The 20,717-nt window shown below is 45.9% G+C and overlaps 1 protein-coding gene across 4 annotated transcripts in view; it reads right to left on the bottom strand.

The window, feature by feature from the left end:
• Positions 1-20,486, bottom strand: part of ABLIM1 (actin binding LIM protein 1) — a 326,874-nt gene extending 306,388 nt beyond the window's left edge. For 2 of the 4 annotated variants that reach the window (XR_011382241.1, XR_011382245.1), the window contains exon 1: positions 20,266-20,470. The gene's annotated coding sequence lies outside the window, so the exon portion shown is untranslated. Of the gene's footprint in view, positions 1-20,265 lie in introns of all 4 variants that reach the window. The other 2 variants (XR_011382224.1, XR_011382239.1) reach the window with 2 other exon arrangements.
• Positions 20,487-20,717: the final 231 nt, after the last annotated feature.

The following is a 20,717-nucleotide window of genomic DNA, read 5'->3' as shown; positions in this document are numbered from 1 at the left end:
TTGCCCAAGAAACATTACGTAAGATGCTGCCAGTCTCAGCCACTGCCTGCTGAAATCCAAGCCAGGATTACATGACAGGAATTCAAAGTAAAAGTCATCAGATCTGGAAATTCATTTTCAGTCCAGGACTTGGAAGTGGAAGAGTCTTCCAAGATTATCTAGGGAATATATGGGAATAGGGAGTGGGATCCTAGGAAGGGTCTTTTGTCTGCTGTGCCCGTGATCACACAGCAGAGTGCAAACAGAGCTCCTTGTCCACCTCTTTCCACCTGAATCTACTGCCTCCTGGGAAGCATCTGCCACTCTGATTATTTTAAGTGGGGACATTTGGATTCAACTTTAAGAAGAATTAATTCAAGCTTCATCCTTTAATGAGGGCAACAAGTGTCCACGAATAAGATGAAATAATCCAGGCTTCGGGCAACTAATCAGCCATCAGAATATTTTGTGATAATCTTGACCTAAAAGCAATGGATCTCTTATTGTCAATCATTTTGGAAAAAAAAAAAGTAATTCATAATAGGCAATGAGGTTGCTTTTGATGAGGTGAGGGAAAATAAATGTTCTTTTTCTTCTGGACAGAAATGGTGTATCACTTGATATAAATGAAGGAAACATGTATAATATTCTGTAGTGCTGAAGAAATAAGCTCCTCCTAGCAAGGCAGCGATTATATGGGGGCAAAGCAGGAGGCAGCACAGGAGCAGAATCGAAGGCTGGAAGGGCGTTGGAGGGGTGAGCAGCACAGCAGTTCGGATGCCTGTAGCCCATGTCGGAGGCCTGGGTTCACATCCTGGCTCTGCTCTCCCTTCCTGCTTCCTGCTGGTGCACACCCTAGGAGGCAGCAGGAGAAGGCTTGAGTACTTGGGTCCCTTCTTGGCTCTAGCAGGTTGAATTCCCAGCCACTGGCTTCAGCCTGGCCTGATCCCGGTTACTGTGGGACTTAGGGAGTGGATCAATGGATGAGCGATCTCTCTGTGTCTCTATCTCTTCAACTAAATAAAATGAATTAAGTATTCTCTTAAAAGATGAGGACTTTTGGGGGGTCAGCGCTGTGGCGTAGCAGGTAAAGCTGCCACCCACAGTGCCAGCAGCCCATATGGTGCCAGTTCCAATCCCAGCTACTCCACTTCTGATCCAGCTCTCTGCTATGGCCTGGGAAAGCAATAGAAGATGGCCCAAGTTCTTGGAAGTTCCTGGCTCCTGACTTCAGATCAGCACAGCTCCAGCCGTTGCAGCCAACTGGGGAGTGAACTAGCAGATGGAAGACCTCTCTCTCTTTCAAATAAATAAATCTTAAAAAAAAAAAAAAAAAAAAAAAAAAAAAAAACAGAAAAAGATGAGGACTTTTGAGGAATTCTCTGGACCATGTACTCCTTAGTTATCTCTGAACCATCAGTAAAAATCCCATTAAAAGTTATAATATCTATGGCTACATATGCTGTAAAATATCTCAATGAGATATATGCACAATGATGTTTAGTGTAACAGTTGTGTACAATATAAACAAGCAAAGTAGTTATTTGTTTTTTATTTTATTTTTTGACAGGCAGAGTGGACAGTGAGAGAGAGAGACAGAGAGAAAAGTCTTCCTTTACCGTTGGTTCACCCTCCAATGGCCGCCACAGCCAGCGCGCTGTGGCCAGCGCATTGCGCTGATCTGAAGCCAGGAGCCAGGTGCTTATCCTGGTCTCCCATGGGGTGCAAGGCCCAAGGACTTGGGCCATCCTCCACTGCACTCCCTGGCCACAGCAGAGAGCTGGCCTGGAAGAGGGGCAACCGGGACAGAATCCGGCGCCCCAACCGGGACTAGAACCCGGTGTGCCGGCACCGCAGGCGGAGGATTAGCCTAGTGAGCCGCGGCACCAGCGGCAAAGTAGTTATTAATATGGGACAATTAACTTGGTGGTGTAATCCTGTGACTGAACACTATGCAGTCATAAAACATAGACTGTATGTGTGTTTGCTACCATGGGAAGATCCCAGGATATATGGGAAAAGTGATTGCTGGAAGCTTCTACTTGGGCAGCAGTGATTGACAAGCAGATTCTGATCCAACCCAGAGTATTTAACAGGAATGGTTCTAGAAACAGTTAAGCTTCAGCTGATTATTTAAGTTGCTCTGTTTGAAGTTAACTATGCGCATGTTACTCTTTTATGTCAAAAGAACTTCCCAGGACCCAAAGTTGGCACAGCAGGTTAACCGAGGTCAGCATCCCACACTGGAGCACCCATTTGAGTCCTGGCTGGTCCACTTCCTATCCAGTTCCCGCCCACTGCACCTGGGAAAGCAGCAGATGATGGCCCAAGTGCTTAGGCCCCTGCCACCCATGTGGGATACAAAGATGGAGCTCCTGACTTCAGCCTGGCCCAGTGCCAGCCAACACGGCCATTTGCAGATGGAAGATGCTCTCTCATTCTCATTCTCATTCCCATTCCCATTCCCTCTCCCTCTCTCCCTGTCACTTTTCAAATAAAATAAATCTTAAACAAAAAAAAAAAATTTCCCTAGACAGCTAGATTACAGCTTTTAGGATTAAAAAGCAACTTTCGTCAGTTCGCTTTCTTAGTTAGACTTTGGTCTCAAGGGGAAGAACCTCTGGCACAAGTACCTCAAAGTGGCTCAGGGAGATCTGTGGCCAGGCTGGGTGGGGGTGGGAGAGGCAACCCGAGGCCCCAGCAAGCGACAGTTCCCGTGAATACTGTCTACACCAAGGCAGCAGCAGAGGCTCAGCAAAGCGGCACGGCAGAACAGAAGAACCTCTAGAGTTCATGCCTAGACAGAGGTGAGCCAGTGCCTTAGGAAACGCTTAGAAGTAGCTGAGGGATGCTTGGAAGGGGGCTGCTTTACAGCTACAAATGCAGTGGGCAGCACAACATGGCTGGATGCACCCGTGTTCCTGCTGTGTAGCATGAGCTGGCTGGAGGGGCAGTGAGCAACGTGGCCTGAGCAGGGCTGACAACGGGAGAGGTTCAGGGCACCATGCAAACACCTAAGGTTGTAGTGAGAAGCAATGCAGGGGTGACGGCGCCCCATCAGAGCAACCTTATCAAAATTTCCAGCTCAGCTCCTTCCAGAACCCAGCGCCTCAACAGACACATGGATCAGGTTAAGATTAACAAGGCTAATCCTCCACCTTGCGGCGCCGGCACACCGGGTTCTAGTCCCGGTTAGGGCGCCAGATTCTGTCCCGGTTGCCCCTCTTCCAGGCCAGCTCTCTGCTGTGGCCAGGGAGTGCAGTGGAGGATGACCCAAGTGCTTGGGCCCTGCACCCCATGGGAGACCAGGATAAGTACCTGGCTCCTGCCATCGGATCAGTGCGGTGTGCCAGCTGCAGCGCACTGGCCACGGCGGCCATTGGAGGGTGAACCAACAAAGGGAGACCTTTCTCTCTGTCTCTCTCACTGTCCACTCTGCCTGTCAAAAAAAAAAAAAAAAGAAAAAAAAGGATTAACAAGTCTGGGGCTGGCATTGTGGCGTAATGGGTTAGGCCCACCACTTGCAATGCCAGCATCCCATATGGTCACTGGTTCAAGTCCTGGCTACCCCACTTCCAATGCAGCTCCCCACTAAACCTAAGAAAGCAGAGGAGGATGGCTCAAGTCCTTGGGCCCCCGTTCCCATGTGGGAGACCTGGAAGAAGCTCCTGGCTTCGGCCTGGCCCAGCCCTGGCCATTGTGGCCATTTGGGGAGTGAACCAGCAGATGAAAGATCTGTCTCTCTCCTTTCCTCCTTAAGTCTAACTTTCAAACAAATAAAATACATCTTAAAAAAAAAAATAATCAGCAGGTCGAACCCTCCTTGTCCAAGGGGTACCCTCTTCCACACTTTTTGCAGATTTATCTACTCCATCAAACTGTGAGTTTCTTACATAGTCAACTCTCTTCTCCCAATCCTTTCAGTAACTACATTGCTGTTCATTAAATGCCGTCTCAGCATCAGGCCTCAGGGTAGGCTAGGATCTGGGAACACACACATAACACCTGGTCACAGAGTTCACCATCTAGAGGAAGGCAGAGCCATGTAGCAGATATGTCTGTAGCTTGGGTACTAGACACTAAAATGACACAATCTAGGGGCTGGGGGGTGTTGCTGTTAGAACAGTTACATGATCAAGTTCAAAGGGTGTCGATTAGCAGAGATGTCGGGTGGGAAGGGTGCCTCCAACGCAAGGCGCTGATTTCTTCAAAGGAACCCAGGGAACCAAGGCAGGCTCATCGCTAACAAACACTGATAGGACGCTCCCAGAAACCAGCGACCTGAACACCACATGACGACCACCCTTCTGTTCGTGTTTATTGCTGTAGGCAGTTTTGCTTTGGGAGGAGAAAACACTGAAATAATAAACGAGGTAGTTAAGCCGTTGGGTCCAGCTCAGCCCCAGCTACTTTCTTGTCATTCCCAGAGCAGCGCAAACCCACAGAATCACCCTTTTCCATGCTAAGGGTGTGACGAGTCACAGGGGCAGACTAATGTGAACCGTAGAGAAAATGACCAGTCATCCAGAACCTACTGGCATGCTATAATTGGCAGGCCAGACTGGCCAAAGGACTACGAATGTTGGGGAAGATGGCAGAGGGAGGGTAGCCAAGGACTTCTCCATCTGGACATCGCTCCTGGGTCTGCTGTGGCCTCCTTCAGGCAGGGGCTCAGTCTTAGTTATTCCAGCCCCCTTCGTGCTGGGTCCTGAACACCGTCCACACGCGTCTGCAGCGTGCATGAATGACCAGCACCATCACCAACAGGACACATCACCAACACCGTCAAAGCTTCCGCAGAGCCTCGGGAGCAGCCCCGCCCCTCTGCCTCTGGCCCTGGTATTTGGTGACTGACCTCCCCCGGCACAGGTGGCCAGGGTCAAGCCCAGCTGTACCGATGCAGGGTGTGGTGTTCTTATGAACACAGAAGTCTTGTATTTTTCTGTAGTGAAATGTAGCCACCATTTCTTTCATGACTCCCAGGCTCTGGGTCCTGTTTAGAAGATCGGGGCGCTCTCGGGTTGTGAATTCTCTTGTTTTCTTCTAGGACTATTATTTCATCCATTTTACACTGAATCATGTAACACGTTAGGAATTGTGCTTGTGTAAGAAATAAGAGAGTGCTAGTGTTGTGGTATGGCAGAGAAAGCTGCCGCCATGGTGCTGGCATCCCATGTGGGCACTGGTTCGAGTCCTGGCTGCTCCACTTTCAATCCAGATCCCTGCTAATGCACCTGGGAAAGCAGCAGAAGATGCCCCAAGCACTTGGGCCCCTGAGACCCCCACGTGAGACCCAGAAGAAGCTCCTGGCTCCTGACTTTGGCCTGGCCCGTTATGGCCATTTGGGGAGTGAATTGGTGGATGGAAGTTCTCTTTCTGTTTCTCTGTTTCTCTAATTCTGCCTTTCAAATAAATAAATAAATCTTAAAAAAAAAAAGATTCAGATTTATTTTTTCTAAACAGCCAATTGTCTTATCATCATTTATTAAACAATCTCTTTTCTCCTGCTGAGTTAAAAAAATCACCTCTAGGCCGGCGCCGTGGCTCAATAGGCTAATCCTCCACCTTGCGGCGTCGGCACACCGGGTTCTAGTCCCGGTCGGGGCGCCGGATTCTGTCCCGGTTGCCCCTCTTCCAGGCCAGCTCTCTGCTGTGGCCCGGGAGTGCAGTGGAGGATGGCCCAAGTGCTTGGGCCCTGCACCCCATGGGAGACCAGGAGAAGCACCTGGCTCCTGCCATCAGATCAGCGTGGCCGTGGCGGCCATTGGAGGGTGAACCAACAGCAAAAGGAAGACCTTTCTCTCTGTCTCTCTCACTGTCCACTCTGCCTGTCAAAAAAAAAAAAAAAATCACCTCTACCATAAATTCCATAGACATTTGATCACTGTACTCTAAAAATACTTTTCCATGACTCTAATATTTCTCCAATATTAATCTATTTGAATTATTATAGTTTCATGTTAGGTTTTAATGTCTGGTAGAGCTAATCTCCCTTAATTACACTTGGGTATTTTTTTAATTTCATTTTGTAAAATGAACAATGGCGTTATTTTGCTATGTTCCTAAAAAAGGTTCTTGCTGGCACTTTTTATTTATTTATTTATTTTTTTTTTGACAGGCAGAGTTAGTGAGAGACAGAGAGAAAGGTCTTCCTTCCGTTGGTTCACTCCCCAAATGGCCGCTGAGGCTGGCGCTTCGCGCTGATCTGAAGCTAGGAGCCAGGTGCTTCTTCCTGGTCTCCCATGTGGGTGCAGGGCCCAAGGACTTGGGCCATCCTCCACTGCACTCCCGGGCCACAGCAGAGAGCTGGACTGGAAGAGGAGCAACCGGGACAGAATCCAGCGCCCTGACCAGGACTAGAACCCGGGGTGCTGGCGCCGCAGGCGGAGGATTAGCCAAGTGAGCCGCAGCGCTGGCCATTGCTGGCACTTTAATAAGGATTTTTTTTAATGGAGACATTTAAGAAAAATGAACATTTTTACAACATTTTGTCTTATTATCCAAGAGCAAAGTATGGGACCAGCGTTGTGGTAGAATGAGTTAAACTAGCACCTGTGACGCTAGTATGAATGCCAGTTCAAGTCCCAGATGCTCCACTTGCGATGCAGCTACCTGTTAATGAGCCTGGGAAAGAAGCATAAGATGGCCCAACCTTTGCCCAGCCTGGGTTGTTGTAGCCATTTGGGAAGTGAACCAGTGGATGAAACATTCTATCTCTTTCTCTCTGTCGCTGCTTTTCTCCCTGTAACTCTGCCTTTCAAAAAATAAGTAAATAGATCTTTTTAAAAATATTTGTTAATAAAACACATAGTATACCTCTCTAATGACTTAAATCTTTACATTCCTCAATATGGCTTTCAAATTTTTCCTTATATTGCTAGACTGCAAATATTTTATTCTTAATGCTCAGAATGCCTCATTATATTTAAAAAAAATTTTTTTTAAAGATTTATTTATTTATTTAAAAGGTAGAGATATAGAGAGAGAAGGAGAGAGAGAGAGATATACAGAGAGATCTTCCATCTATTAGTTCATTCCTCAAATGGCTGGGGCTGGGACAGGCAGCAGGCAGGAGCCAGGAGCTTCTTCTGGGTCTTCCACGTGGGTGCAGGGGCCCAAGGACCTAGGATGTCTTCTGCTGCTTTCCCAGGCACATTAGCAGGGAGCCAGATCAGAAAAGGAGCAGCCAGGACTTGAACTGGCACCCACATGGGGTACCAGCACTGCAGGCAGAGGCTTAGCCTTCTACACCACTGTGCTAGCCCCATTTTAAAGTGTTAAAGCCATCCTGTTTACTGTACTTGGAGTACTTCCACACTCCTTCTCCATATGCATTCTTCAAAGCTCCATTCGAATACCACCAGCTTTGTAAGAAGGACTCCTTGTCCCTGGACTCAATCTGGATGGAATGATGTCCAGCCTGTGTCCTCCTAAGTCATCTCACATGAGCCACCATGCCACTGGCCACACAAGGTGGCAACTTTTGCGAGCAGGTCTTTCCCTTGGGAGCGGCTGAGAGCCCTGTAAAGAGAGGAGCTGGCTCCTAGCTGGAACTCGGTGGTTGCACTGAATGAATGAACAAAGGCCATCAGCAGAGATTATGCTTCAAGTTCCAGCGGTGCTCTCACAGAGCTAACAATGCTGTTGATAAATGGTAGAATCTGGAGTAATGTGATGAAGGGTATTGTCTTCTTAAACCTAAGCCATGCTTAAAATGCACACACAAAAATGATTCCATAATGACTCATCGATCATTAAGAAATGAAAACCAGAGATCTTCTTTTCCTGGCACGTATTTTCAACCTAAGGTAACTGAGAGACATTAAGAAGACCTGAATTTAAATTCTGGATCAGCTGGCGCCGCGGCTCACTAGGCTGATCCTCCGCCTAGCGGCGCCGGCACATCGGGTTCTAGTCCCGGTCGGGGCGCCGGATTCTGTCCCGGTTGCCCCTCTTCCAGGCCAGCTCTCTGCTGTGGCCAGGGAGTGCAGTGGAGGATGGCCCAAGTGCTTGGGCCCTGCACCCCATGGGAGACCAGGAGAAGTGCCTGGCTCCTGCCATCGGATCAGCGCGGTGCACCGGCCGCAGCGCGCCAGCCGCGGCGGCCATTAGAGGGTGAACCAACGGCAAAAGGAAGACCTTTCTCTCTGTCTCTCTCTCTCACTGTCCACTCTGCCTGTCAAAAAAAAAAAAAAAAAAAAAATTCTGGATCAATCATCTATTAGCTATTTCTTCAATTCTCTATGCCTCATTTTCTCTATCAATAAAATAGACATAGTACTAGTAAATATCCTCATAATAGCATGTCTAGGAGATAGGTCGAACTTGAATATCCAAAATCCTGGATCCCACTCTCTTCCCTCAAAAAACACCAAACCTGCTGCTCCTACGGTGCTCTTCATTCCAGGAAACGCCCTCTTAACAGGTCCTGAAAAAATCAGAGGCAGCCAAGCTCGCCCTCGTCTACTTCATGCTTTCAGGCCATCGGTCAGTCCTGTAATTCGCTCTCACTTGACCGTCTACCAGCATCCTAAGGAGCCACCCTGCTTCCCCTTGCCCTGCAGCCCATCCCCCACACCGTCGATCAAGTGAAGCTTTCTGCTCTAGCAGATCACAACCTCCCGAGGGCCTCCCACCTCACTCAGCCCGAGAAAGACCCAAGTCCCCACAGTGGCCTGCAAAGATCCGCCTGACACCCCGCTTCCCATAACTCTTTCTCCGACTTCATCTCCAGCCCTCTCCCGCGGTCCTCGCGAAGCTGGCCACGCCGGCCTCCCTGCTGTCCTCCAACAGACAAGCAGGAGAGCCCTTCAGGACTTGGCATCGCTCATCTCACCCCCTGGAAAACCCTTTACGGGGTTGTGTGTGTGTGACCACCTCGCCTCCATCAGGTCTCTGCTCAAACGTCATGTCCTCAAAAAGACCCTGTGTTATTACCCCAGCCCCGTCCTCTGACCTCCGATACTCCATTCTATCCGCACGCCTTTATTTTCTTCACAATGCTTTATCTCCACTATCATATGTGTGTTCAGCAACTGGCTCTCTAACCCCAATACCTACAAGACTTAGTAGGTGTTCAATTAATGCTTATGGAAAGGTGGCATAAACAAACACATTCTTTCTAACTACAATTCTCCAGTTTATATAAACAGCTCAGCCACAGAACCTCAATTCTCCTAAAATAAATGGTCACTAAGGAGTTGCTGAGCAAACCAGCCCTTCCCTGATGCCATGCACAGTACTCAGTCAACTGCTTAAATGACTCAAAATAAAGATTCTCTTGTTTCACACAGAACAACAAGAACAAAAACAAAATCTCCCTGGACTCCATCAGGGGCTGCCAGCCTAAGCCCCTTTTCTACATTTTTTTTTAACTTTTAAGAATTATGGCTCTCTCCCCTCCCTTCTTCCCCCAGAGGCTGGGACTCCTCTCCTTCTGTTCATTCTCAATTGGAGCCGAAAGCCAGAAATAGCTGTTTCCCTCACTGGCCTCATTTCCCTTCATTGTTACCATCCAGTTCTCTGGTGGCTTCCCCTTGTGGATGTTTTCAAATGAATTCCCAGTAAACAGTGAAAGAAAAGCGCCCATAAAGACCTTGGATGCAGTCTAAAATAAACATCCATGTGTTCCACTTTCTTTAGTAAAAGCCAATGTAATACAATTCCATATACACTATCAAATATTATTCTGATATGCAATAATGCTAAAGAGCTGCAGGAAGAACACACTGCACAGAATAAAGCACCAATTTGTTTTAATTTGCTATAAATGTGAATAACAATAATTATGCTTGTATAGTTCTTCCTCCTACAAGCTTGAAAAAATCACCTAACAGAGCACTGGAATCATCTGATCCCCAATCAATCAGCAACTAATATTTTAGTATTTGACTCAATTCCTGCTTTCATTTCTATTTCAGTGCAGGGCTCAATATTATAAAGGATTTTATATATTCACCTACTAAATAGATATTTCTCCCCACCAGCCAGTGATTCATTTTTTAATTTGAAAGGCAAAGTTAGAGAGAGAGATGGGGAGAGACAGAGATCTTCCATCCACTGGTTCACTCCCCAAATGGCTGCAATAGTCAGGGCTATGCCAGGCCAAAGCCAAGAGCTTCCTCCCATGTGGGTGCAGGGGCCCAAACACTTGGGCCATCTTCTGCTGTTCTCCCAGGGGCATTAGCAGGGAGCTGGATCAGAAGTGGAACAGCTGGGACTCAAACCAGTGCCCATACAGGATGCCAGTGTCTTGAGTGGCAGCTTAACCCACCATGCCACTAAGTCAGTGATTTTTTAAATGAACAATTTATGTACGGTGAAAACACAACATTAGATCATTTTACTAATAAAATAGTAGGACGTGCTGAAAACACCAAATCTCCAATACATTGACACAAAGTCATCAAACAGGTTGTGAGTCCAAAAATAACCACATTAATTGAACTCAACATTTTAAAGCTTCTTGGAAAATGCATTAAATGAAAGAAACAGAATCACTCATTTAAAATGACTGTGAAAGGACAAAGGCACCAAGCATTTCTACAGATACTTTACCCCAATAGAAGGAAACCATCATCCAAATTCCTAAAAAGTGAAAAATCCAAACATTCCTAAGACTCATTTGGGTTCGATTCTATACTAGGTTTTATTAGTCAATGTAAAATATTTACTTAAATGTGAGTAATAAATGTCAAATCCATTGCTTCCAGCCTCCGTGAACCACAAACCATTATGCTCTTTAATAGTTCTCCACTCAAAAACAATGACAGCCCTCACCGCAGAGGGCTCAACAAACATTTGATAAATTATTTCATTAATTAGTGCATTAGCATTTGCAGCCCAGGAATAGACGGGATTTGGACTTAATCTGGATACTCTGAGATTTAATAAATTTGAGCTGATTCAATGTCATTGGGGAAGTTTGACAGATGTAAAGAGTTCAACAGTGTCCATTACTCATCTCACTTGCTGTCAAAAAATTTTCAGATAAATGGTTGTCAGTTCTGTCCTTGGAGGAAGAAACAGAAGAAAGCATTTTTCCTTAATTTATAATCTCTTTTATACCTATCATAAAACTGACTTCTACTCTACTCTCAAAGAGAAGACATTATCATTCAATTAATACTGGCAAATATTTCAGTTCTATTCAAATTCAAGGTCTCTATTTTCAATTTGGGGGAGCAAAATTGATAACCTTTTTTAAAATACATCAGTCCCCCTTTCTCTCATATTTCTTAGTCCTTTCTTTAACCTTTAAAATAAGAGACAAAAACCCCACTACTCCAACATAAGAAAGGCGATCTATGCCTATCATTTCTTTGCGCTATTATAAAATTCAGCAAGTACAAACAGCTGGATTCCAGATGAGGTATGTTTGATTATGAACTCTAGAAAGGTTCAATAGATGGCGCATGCATTCATGGATGATACTCCTAAAGACTACTGCTTTACAAGCATGAATGAAAGGTCGGCCATTCCCATTCTTTGTCCTCATTGGAAGCCAGAGATTAAGCAGAAAATGGCAGCCACAAGTGAAATATAGTGGGAAAAAAAAAGAAATCAATTCTGTTCAGACACAATGTGGGAACTACACAACCTTCCAAAAATCTTTTCTGAAACATATGATACTCCCACATGTGAGATACTGATGTCCAAAACTATTTCTCTCATGTAAAAAAAAAATCTATTTATTGATTCACAACTCATTTATTTTAAATGCAAAAAAGAACTTCCAGGAAATGTAGTATACTGCTGTTTTGCTGTTTTTCTTAAATAACACAACTCATAATGGCTAACCTCGGTTTCTGAAGATAGCCTCTCCTTCCTGCAGTTTGACAAGCTGCTTGAGAGTGTTCTGTAACTCTCCATGGCTGATACAGGCTCCTCACACCAAATAGGAACTCTTAGAGCACTAACATCTGCAATATCACCACAAAAGACACTGATAAGGCTAGAATCTCACAACCAGCAGCACGAGAGGCAGAGAGTTATGGGCAGCAGTGAGACAGAGGAGAGAGAGAAACTCGCGTGTTGAGTCCTATGTCAGCACTGACGGTCAAAAAATAAGCAAAAAATTAGTGTGGCTCCGATTCCTGGCGTCCCTCTGCTCCACGCCCTAACCTGGACCTCCAGCCCCAGGAGGGAGCACTGTCTCACAGAGGGCTTTGCAGCTACTCCATAAAGCTGGTGACAAACCTCACAGCCCTCTGCCTGCTCTCAGTTCCTTCTGCAACAAAACCCTCGTTCTGAAGTCAGCAGATCTGAGCCCAGTCAGGCCCAACCATTTCTCTTACTTCTGCAGTCTCCATCCTCTGCTTTCTTTAAAAAGCCTCACCTGATCTCTCGGTCCCCATCCCCAGGGCGGTATTCAGCGCCACTCCTGGTATTATCACAATGCCCTCTCCATCCTGTATCCTCTCCCGCATGGCACCCAGCATAGGCTTCCACAGATATTTGTGTACCTGTCTCCTCCATAAACTGAGCCCCTTCAAGATATATACTAGGTCCTATTAACCAGCTTCTAGAACACACCAGGCATTCAGGAAGTGTTCAATGAATAAATATATGTCCCCGACTTGAATAAACGAAATGAAGGAAAGAGAATGAAGTGGACATTTTTCCTCAATTGGACTTTTCTCTCAATCTATCAAAGTTATATCTACTTGTTACCAAACAATACAAAGACGCATGCAAAGGAAAGCCAGCTATATTCCCTCCCCATCCTAGTCTCTGACGCAGCTCCTTTTATTGCTTGGTGTGTACTGATCTCTCACACACACAGAGAGATGCACATACACATAGAGATTTTTCTCAATTTACAAAACGAGGATCATCTCTTGCATACACTTTATTCTAAAATTCACACTTTTCAGGTAATGATGCCCCGGCCATCCTTCTAAACCAATGCACACGGATGTGATTCACCATGTCTAGTGGACCTATAGTAAGTCCATAGCAGGTGTGAACCCATAGTTTAGTTACTCATTCCCCCATAGATGAGCATTCAGGTTGCTTCCAGTTTGGCGGAAGTTCTGAAAATTAAGCTAGAAGACAAAGGTAATATTTCTAAAGCATGCATGCTTTGAGTTATTTCTCTGCCATGCAATGGAATCTATCCACATGCACCTGGACTTCCTTCCCTAAGAGTCAAGCTTCTGAAAAGCCAGTAGACTTGTGGAGTGATCTCTTCTGCAGCGCTTGTTATTTTCCAGATGTCTTGCATGGAACAGGTATTTCATGTTTATTGGGTTGAGCCCAAAGCATATCAGATCGAATCTTTCTGGAAGGATACATGGTGTGCACTGCTTGCCATGCCTAATGCTGAGGATTTGATAAGAAGGGAATCAAACTAGGAAATCATCATTTTTAACTTTATATGCTTCTGTTTGAATTTTGAATACACTACTTCATAATTTAAATGTTGTAATATACTCAATTGATATGCCAATATAAGTTTCCCTATATTAATATATTGATAGTGGATTTTATATTCCATTTATAACTTAAAAGTGGCTTTTTGCAAAACTTGAATGATCCAGACCCTGCAGTAGAAGAAATGAGTGTATTCCAAAGGTTCCCGCGTGTGCCTGTACATCCCAGGCCGACCCTCAGTATCCTGAGTTAGTGGATTGGAAGCAGAGACCTGGTATCAGTGTATCTGATAAATATTCCAGATGATTCTTATGATCTTGCAACTTGGGGTCCCAAATCTAATCTAACGGTCCTTGCAATTTGCTGGAAAGCTTTCCACATACATGGATTTGGAGGTTCTGCATTCGGAGCTAACTATCAATTAGATCTGGAATGATACCTGGGAATCTACATTTCTATTTTATTTATTTATTTGTTTATTTGACAGAAAGACAGAAAAGGAGAGCCCCCACCTGTTGATTGACTCCGCAGTTGCCTATAATGACCAAGCCTGGGCAAGGCCAAAGCCAGAAGCCAGGAACTCAATCCACTAGTGGCAGGAATCTGATTACCAGAGCTACAACCACTGCCTCCCAGGGTCTGCATTAGCAGGAAGCTGGACTCAGGAGCTGGAAGTGGGTATCAAACTGAGACACTCCAACAAGGGACATGGGCATCTTCATTGGTGTCTGAACTCCTATGCCAAACATCTACTCCAGAATCTACATTTTCAGCAAACTGAATCTAATAACATATTAGAAAGATTAACATGATCAAGTGACATTTATCTCAGAGATGCAAAGATGGTTTCATATATGCAAATCAATAAACCTGATATGCTACACCAGCAGAATGAAGGACATCTCCATAGGACATCTCCAAAGATGCAGGAAAGGTACTTGATAAAATTCAATATCCCTTCATGATGAAAAATTTGGTATAGAAGGAACACACTTCAACATAATAAAGGTCACAGATAATGAGCCAACAGCATACATTATACTGAATGGGGGAAATCTAAAGGCTTTTTCTCTCAGTTCTGGAACAGGGCAAGCTCACTTTCATCACTCTCATTCGACATAGTTCCAGAATTCCTAGCCAGAGCAATAGGGCAAGAGAAGGAAGTAAAGGCCATCCAAATTGGAAAAGAGGAAGTAAAATCGTCACTGTTGACAGATGACATGACCCTACAAATAGAAAGCCCCCAGAGACTACACCAAAAAACTATTAGAATAAATGAATTAAGCAAAATGTCAGGATATAAAATCAATTATACGAAAGTATTGTTATTTGCCAATAGCAAATTACCTGAAAAGGGTATTTAAAATGCAATCCCATTTCTAACAGTTACGAAAAAGGAATAAATTTAACCAAATAAGTAAAATATCTCTGAGGTGAAAACCATAAAACATTGATGAAATAAGTTGGAGACATAAAGAAATGAAAAGAAACCCATGTTCATGGACTGAAAGAACCATTATTATTAAAATGTCCATTCTAACCAAAGCAATCTACAGACAATGCCATCCTTATAAAAATACCAATGACATTCTTAATAGATCTATAAAAAATTTACTAAAATCCATATGGAACCACACACAAAAAAAACCAAATATACAAAGAAATCTTATCCAATTTCAAAATATACTACAAATGAGGCTGGTGCTGTGGCACAGCAGGTTAACACCCTGGCCTGAAGCGCCGGCATCCCATATGGGTGCCGGTTTGAGACCCGGCTGCTCTACTTCCCATCCAGCTCTCTGCTATGGCCTGGAATAGCAGAAGATGGCCCAAGTCCTTGGCCCCTGCACCCGCACGGGTGACCTGGAAGAAGCTCCTGGCTCCTGGCTTTGGATCGGCACAGCTCCAGTTGTTGCAGCCAACTGGGGAGTGAACCATCGGATAGAAGACCTCTCTCTCCCCACCCCCCACCCCCCGCCTCTCCGCCTCTCCGCCTCTCCTCCCTCTGTGCAACTCTGACTTTCAAAGAAATAAATAAATCTTTAAAAACAGTATGGTACAGGCATAAAATCAGAGACAGAGCAATGCAACAGGATAGAAACTCTAGAAGTAAACTCACAAATCTACAGCCAACTGACTTTTGACAAATATACCGAGAAAATGCATTAGAGAAAGGGCAGTCTGTTCAATAAATGGTGCTGGGAAAATGGGGTACCCACATGCAGGAGAATGAAACAAGGTATCTCTCACCGTGTACAAAAATGAGCTCTCAATGGATTGAACACTCCAATTTAAGAACTGAAAGGATAAAGCTCCTGAAAGAAAACAGGGGAGATGCAATAGGCAAATGGAACCACATCAACTAGAAAACCTCTGCACAGAGAAGGAAGCAATCCCCAAAGCAGAGTTTCAAACTACACCACCGATAAGCGGTCAATACGTAGAATATGTCAAGAAGTTACACTCGATAGCAAAACACCAAATTATCCAGTTCCAAAATGGACAAAAGACTTAGAGACATTTCCCAAAGAAAGACATACAAATGGCCAACAGATACATGGAAAAGTGCTCGACATCATTAATCAATCCTCAGGGAGATGCAAATCAAAGCTACAAGGTGATAGCACCTCACTCAGAATGGCTTTGCCAAAAAGACAAAAGATATCAAGTGCTGAGCAAAGATTCAGAGAAAAAGCAATCCTTGCACACTCCCGATGGGTATGGAAATTAGTATAGCCATTGTGGAAGATGGTATAGTATCCTCAAAAAACTAAAAATAGAATTACCATATGATCCAGCAGTCCCAGTGCTATGTATATATACAAGGACAAAATCAAGAGGTATCTGCACTCCCATGTTTTGTTTTTAAAGATTTAATTTGAAAGAGTTACAGAGAGAAGGAGAGACAGAGACAGAGATCTTTCATTCGCTGATTCACTCCCAAATGGCTGCAACAACCCAGGATGGTCCAGGATGAAGCCAGGAGCTTCTTCTGGGTCTCCCACATGAGTGCAGGGGCCCAAGCACTTAGGCCATCTTCTGCTGCTTTCCTAGGCACATTAACAGGTAGTTGGATTGGAAGTGGAGCAACCAGAACTCAAACCATCACCCATATAGGAACCCAGCACTGCAGGCAGCAGCTTAATCCACTGTACCACAGAGCCCAAGTTTACTGCAGCACTGTTCACAATAGCCAGGAAGTGGGAACTGATGAATGGATAAAGAAAATGTAATACTTATACTTAATGGACACAATTCAACCACAAGGATGAACTCCTGCCGTTTGTGACATGTGTTGGACTGAAGGCCATCACAGAGAGTGAACAAGCCATGCGTAGAAAGACCACATGGTCTCACTCACGTGGAATCTAAAAACCACGGATCTCACAGACGTTGGGAATAGAAGGGTGGGCAGAGTAGGGAGCAGGGTAGGACAGGGAGAGGTTGGCTAACAGATGCTAAGTGCCATTCCTGGTGTTTCATTGCACAGTAGGGTGATGTAGACAATGATAATGTACTATGTATTTTGTTTAAAAAAAGCTTCAAGAAAGGATTTTAAATATTTTCATTATAAAGAAATGATAAATGAAGAGATACATGTTTACCATGTTTACACTATACAATGTATCTAATCATCATTTTGTACCCTATAAATATGTACAAATTTTATTTATCAACTAAAATTTTTAAATATTGGGGGGAAAAGGCTACCTAGCTGATTCTTCTGAGGTATGGGAACTCTAAGTATTTTAATTTCCTCTAGCTAGCAGTGCAAAAATCAAGATTCAGGGGATCCATTTGGGTCTTTAGTGGTAAAAATATAACACCAAGTTAAAAATCTTTGATTAGAATATTCAAAGAGACAACAGATGGGAATGTCTTAGCTTACACTATCATGGAATCGTTAGCTTAAATAGTGAATTCAGCTTTAGGATTCTGTATATCATAAAGAGACTATTAGTAAAAGAATGTTAATTTTCTCTCTAAAATGTTTAATAAAATTGCATCTACTATCAGATTTAACTGATTTAAGTGTTTTTTTTTAATATTTCTACCCTTACCAACGTCTGCCAGACTAAATATTAGAAATAGAGATAATTTTTTTAAAAATCAATGGGATTTATATTACCAGGGGTCTGAAGAGCCTGCAACTGAAAAGTTATTCATGGGGCCAGCGCTGTGGCGTAGCGGGTAGAGCCACTGCCTGCAGTGCCAGCATCCCATATGGGCACTGGTTCAAGTTCCTATCCAACTCTCTGCTATGGCCTGGGAAAGCAGTAGAAAATGGTCCAAGTCCTTGGGTCCCTGCACCCACATGGGAGACCCAGAAGAAGCTCCTGGCTCCTGGCTTCCGACAGGCACAACTCCAGCCATTGCGGCCATCTGAGAAGCGAACCAGTGGATGGAAGACCTCTCTCTCTCTCTCTCTCTCTCTGCCTCTGCCTGTTTATAACTTTGCCTTTCAAATAAATAAATAAATCTTAAAAAAAAAAAAGAAAGAAAAGTTTACTCATTTAAGCAGACACATTAGCTTTCTGAACCTTAAGGTTTGACTACTTCAGGAGTACAGAGGAGAGGAGAAAGCATAGTGAAGTTCACAATATTGACTTCTTTTATTTATTTATTTTTTAAGTGACAAAACAGACAAGCACAATTCAGCAGCTACTCCATCATGTGCTCTGCTAACCATTTAGAATTCTTTTTCCAGATTCATATAAACAGTATTTATAAAACCGTAAGAAAAATAGTCATTGGTTCTCAAGATTGAAATAGGAGAAAAGAGAGTAGGAATGTCAAATCCACAACATAAAGACTAAGCCGCCTTTCCCACACTTTATCACCCCCACACGCCCATGAAGATGCTTCTCAATGTATCGGCAATTCCAGGTCCCTTTAAACCTCCCATGTATGGCAATTTTCTCTCTTCTGAGCAAATCAGTGATTGTGACATCCACCATAATACCCAAAGGACTAATGAAAGAGGCAGTGAGACAAAGTGGATGTGATCAGAATCAGGCAGACCTGAGCAGAAAGCAGGATATGCCACTCACCAACAGCTTAAACTCCAGCAAGTTACACACGCTCAACACCTCGGCTTCTTCTTCTCCAAAGTGGGGAGGGAGCCACGGGAGTCACGCGACTGAGTTATGGTGAGGATGAACTGATGTACTACAGGTAAGGTGCCTGGCATAAGTATGCAGTAACTGGCACATTATTGTAGTCCACCCGCCTGCTAAATGCAGGACTGCCAACATGAAGTTTGAAAGGGAAACAAGACAGCCAAGTACGATGGCTATGCCTGACGCTCAAACCTAGGTTCAATATCTATCTACACACACACACACACAGTCCAGGACATGTGGCCCCTTTGAATCACAGGACTATCTTTCAGCTAAGCCACAGAGAGCCTGGAGTGGGAGGGCCCAGGGACTAGGCGAAGCAGAGGGCACCCCGGAGTGAGCTTGAGGACACACAAAGCTCAGGGTGGTTTACTGGGCTTCCACCGCGTGCAAGGTTCCGTAGCAAAGGGTCAGGGTGGTGTGTGGCTGAGTCAGAGCTAGACTCCCACCCCAGGGAGACTTTCCACGTGTTCCTTGGTACTACAGGCAGAGGCCAGGACTCAGAGCCCGGGTCTTAGCACGGGTTTTAGAGATGATGCAGATGGAGGCACCTGGGCACTTGGGAGACCTCATTCATACCCACGCCAAGTTCCTTCACATCACATCTGTTCCACTGTCTTCTTTCTCTAATACACACATTTTAGGTGTCACTAGTCAGGTATCTTGGGGTCCCAAGTCACCTCTGTAGCCTGGCATTCCACCCAGCCCTGCCCACCCCACAGCCAGGGACAGAATCAACCAGCTATATTCAGCCAACCATGTTGCCACAACAAAGATCAGATTCCTTAAAGCCTTCTGGATGCAGGTTCCTCTGTTCCTCTGTTCCTCGTATGCCCCAGAATGAACCCTGGAAAGCAGCTCTTAGTTATCTAAGGCACCTTATTAATTCCTAAGTCCCCTCCCCCATCGGGCAGGGTGAAAGCTTCAGAGTTTAACTAATAACTGTGCCCCTCCTCTCATAAGTTGTTTCCAGGCTATCAAAAGGGGCGTCACGAACTGCTTTGCAAATACACTTTCTGAAAATAATCAATATTTGCCTTCAATGCTCATGGCAAGGCAACCACGGCACTTCATTTCCATTGCTCGGGAGCAGCTCGATGACTTGATCTCTTTAATATTTCACTCGTAGCAGCCGCGGAGCGATGACTAACCTACTCTCCCCAGCATCACTGCTGGCTCCAGATGGCAAGAAATACATTCCCTCTACGCTTGCCTGAAAAGCAATGCTGATTTCTTTTTCCCCTTTCACCCATTTCACCTGCAGTCATTGTTTTTACTCCAGAAAGAAAACGAGACGGGAGGGAAGGGGCGATTAATGCAAAGAAGTGCGGGTATGGAACTGACTTTTGTCATGGACTCGAAGCACTGCGGCTTTAAATCTTGCTGCATCAAGCCCTGGATTCCTTCCATAACTGAGCTGCAAAATGGTAACAAGAAAGGAGAAAAAAATTACCTCTTCCTCCCTCCCCGCCAGCTCGCCAGGAGGAGAGGCAGCGGCGAGCCCATCCCCCACGCCCTCGGCGCCCAGACGCGCAGGGTGCACAGGTGAGCCGGGCACTGTCCTTGGCCCCAGGCTTTGCCCACACCCGGGATTCAAGGTCATGGGCGAAGGCTTCCTTCCTCTCCACCCCCTCCAAGCCGCCCAGAACCCAGAGATCCGCTGCCAAAGTTTGGGGCCAGGTCGGGGCCCGTGCGGTTTCTCCCAGCCCCGCGCCCTGCCGCACCTGCCCGGCCCGCCCAGGTCCGGGCCCCGCGCCGGATCCGCGGACCCTGCCCACCTGTCCCCACTCACCTCTTGTGGACATGGTTCAGGCAGCAGGGGCCGAAGCAGGGAGGCGGTGGAGAAACCCGCAGGGCGTGGGGCTGGAAAACGGCCCCGAAACGCACGGCAGCTCACACGCGCCGGCCCGGCCCCTGGCGGCCTGGGGCTCGCGGCGCCGACGCCTGCCGGAGGACACCTGGCCGCCCGCTCGGCGCAGCGCGGCTGGCAGGCGGGGACCCGCGGGCGCGGCCACGCTGACAGCCCGCGGCCCGCTGGGCGGGGCCGCCTCCCCGCCCCACGCCCGCCGGCCGGGCCCAGGGTCCCGCGGCTGCTGGGGACGCGCCGCCCGCGCAGCCGCGACGCCAGGCGGAGCTTTATCGCCTGGCGAGCTGGGGCGTGCGGGGAGGGTCGAGCCTTCGCCGTCGGCGACCTGGGGTCTCGGCGATATTGATAACAACGTCTTCTGGTTGATTGCTTTGCAG

Source organism: Oryctolagus cuniculus, chromosome 15, assembly GCF_964237555.1.
Source record: "Oryctolagus cuniculus chromosome 15, mOryCun1.1, whole genome shotgun sequence".
NCBI lineage: Eukaryota > Metazoa > Chordata > Mammalia > Lagomorpha > Leporidae > Oryctolagus > Oryctolagus cuniculus.
The sequence above is the reverse complement of the archived record's forward strand: the minus strand, read 5'-3'. Positions and strand labels throughout refer to the sequence as shown.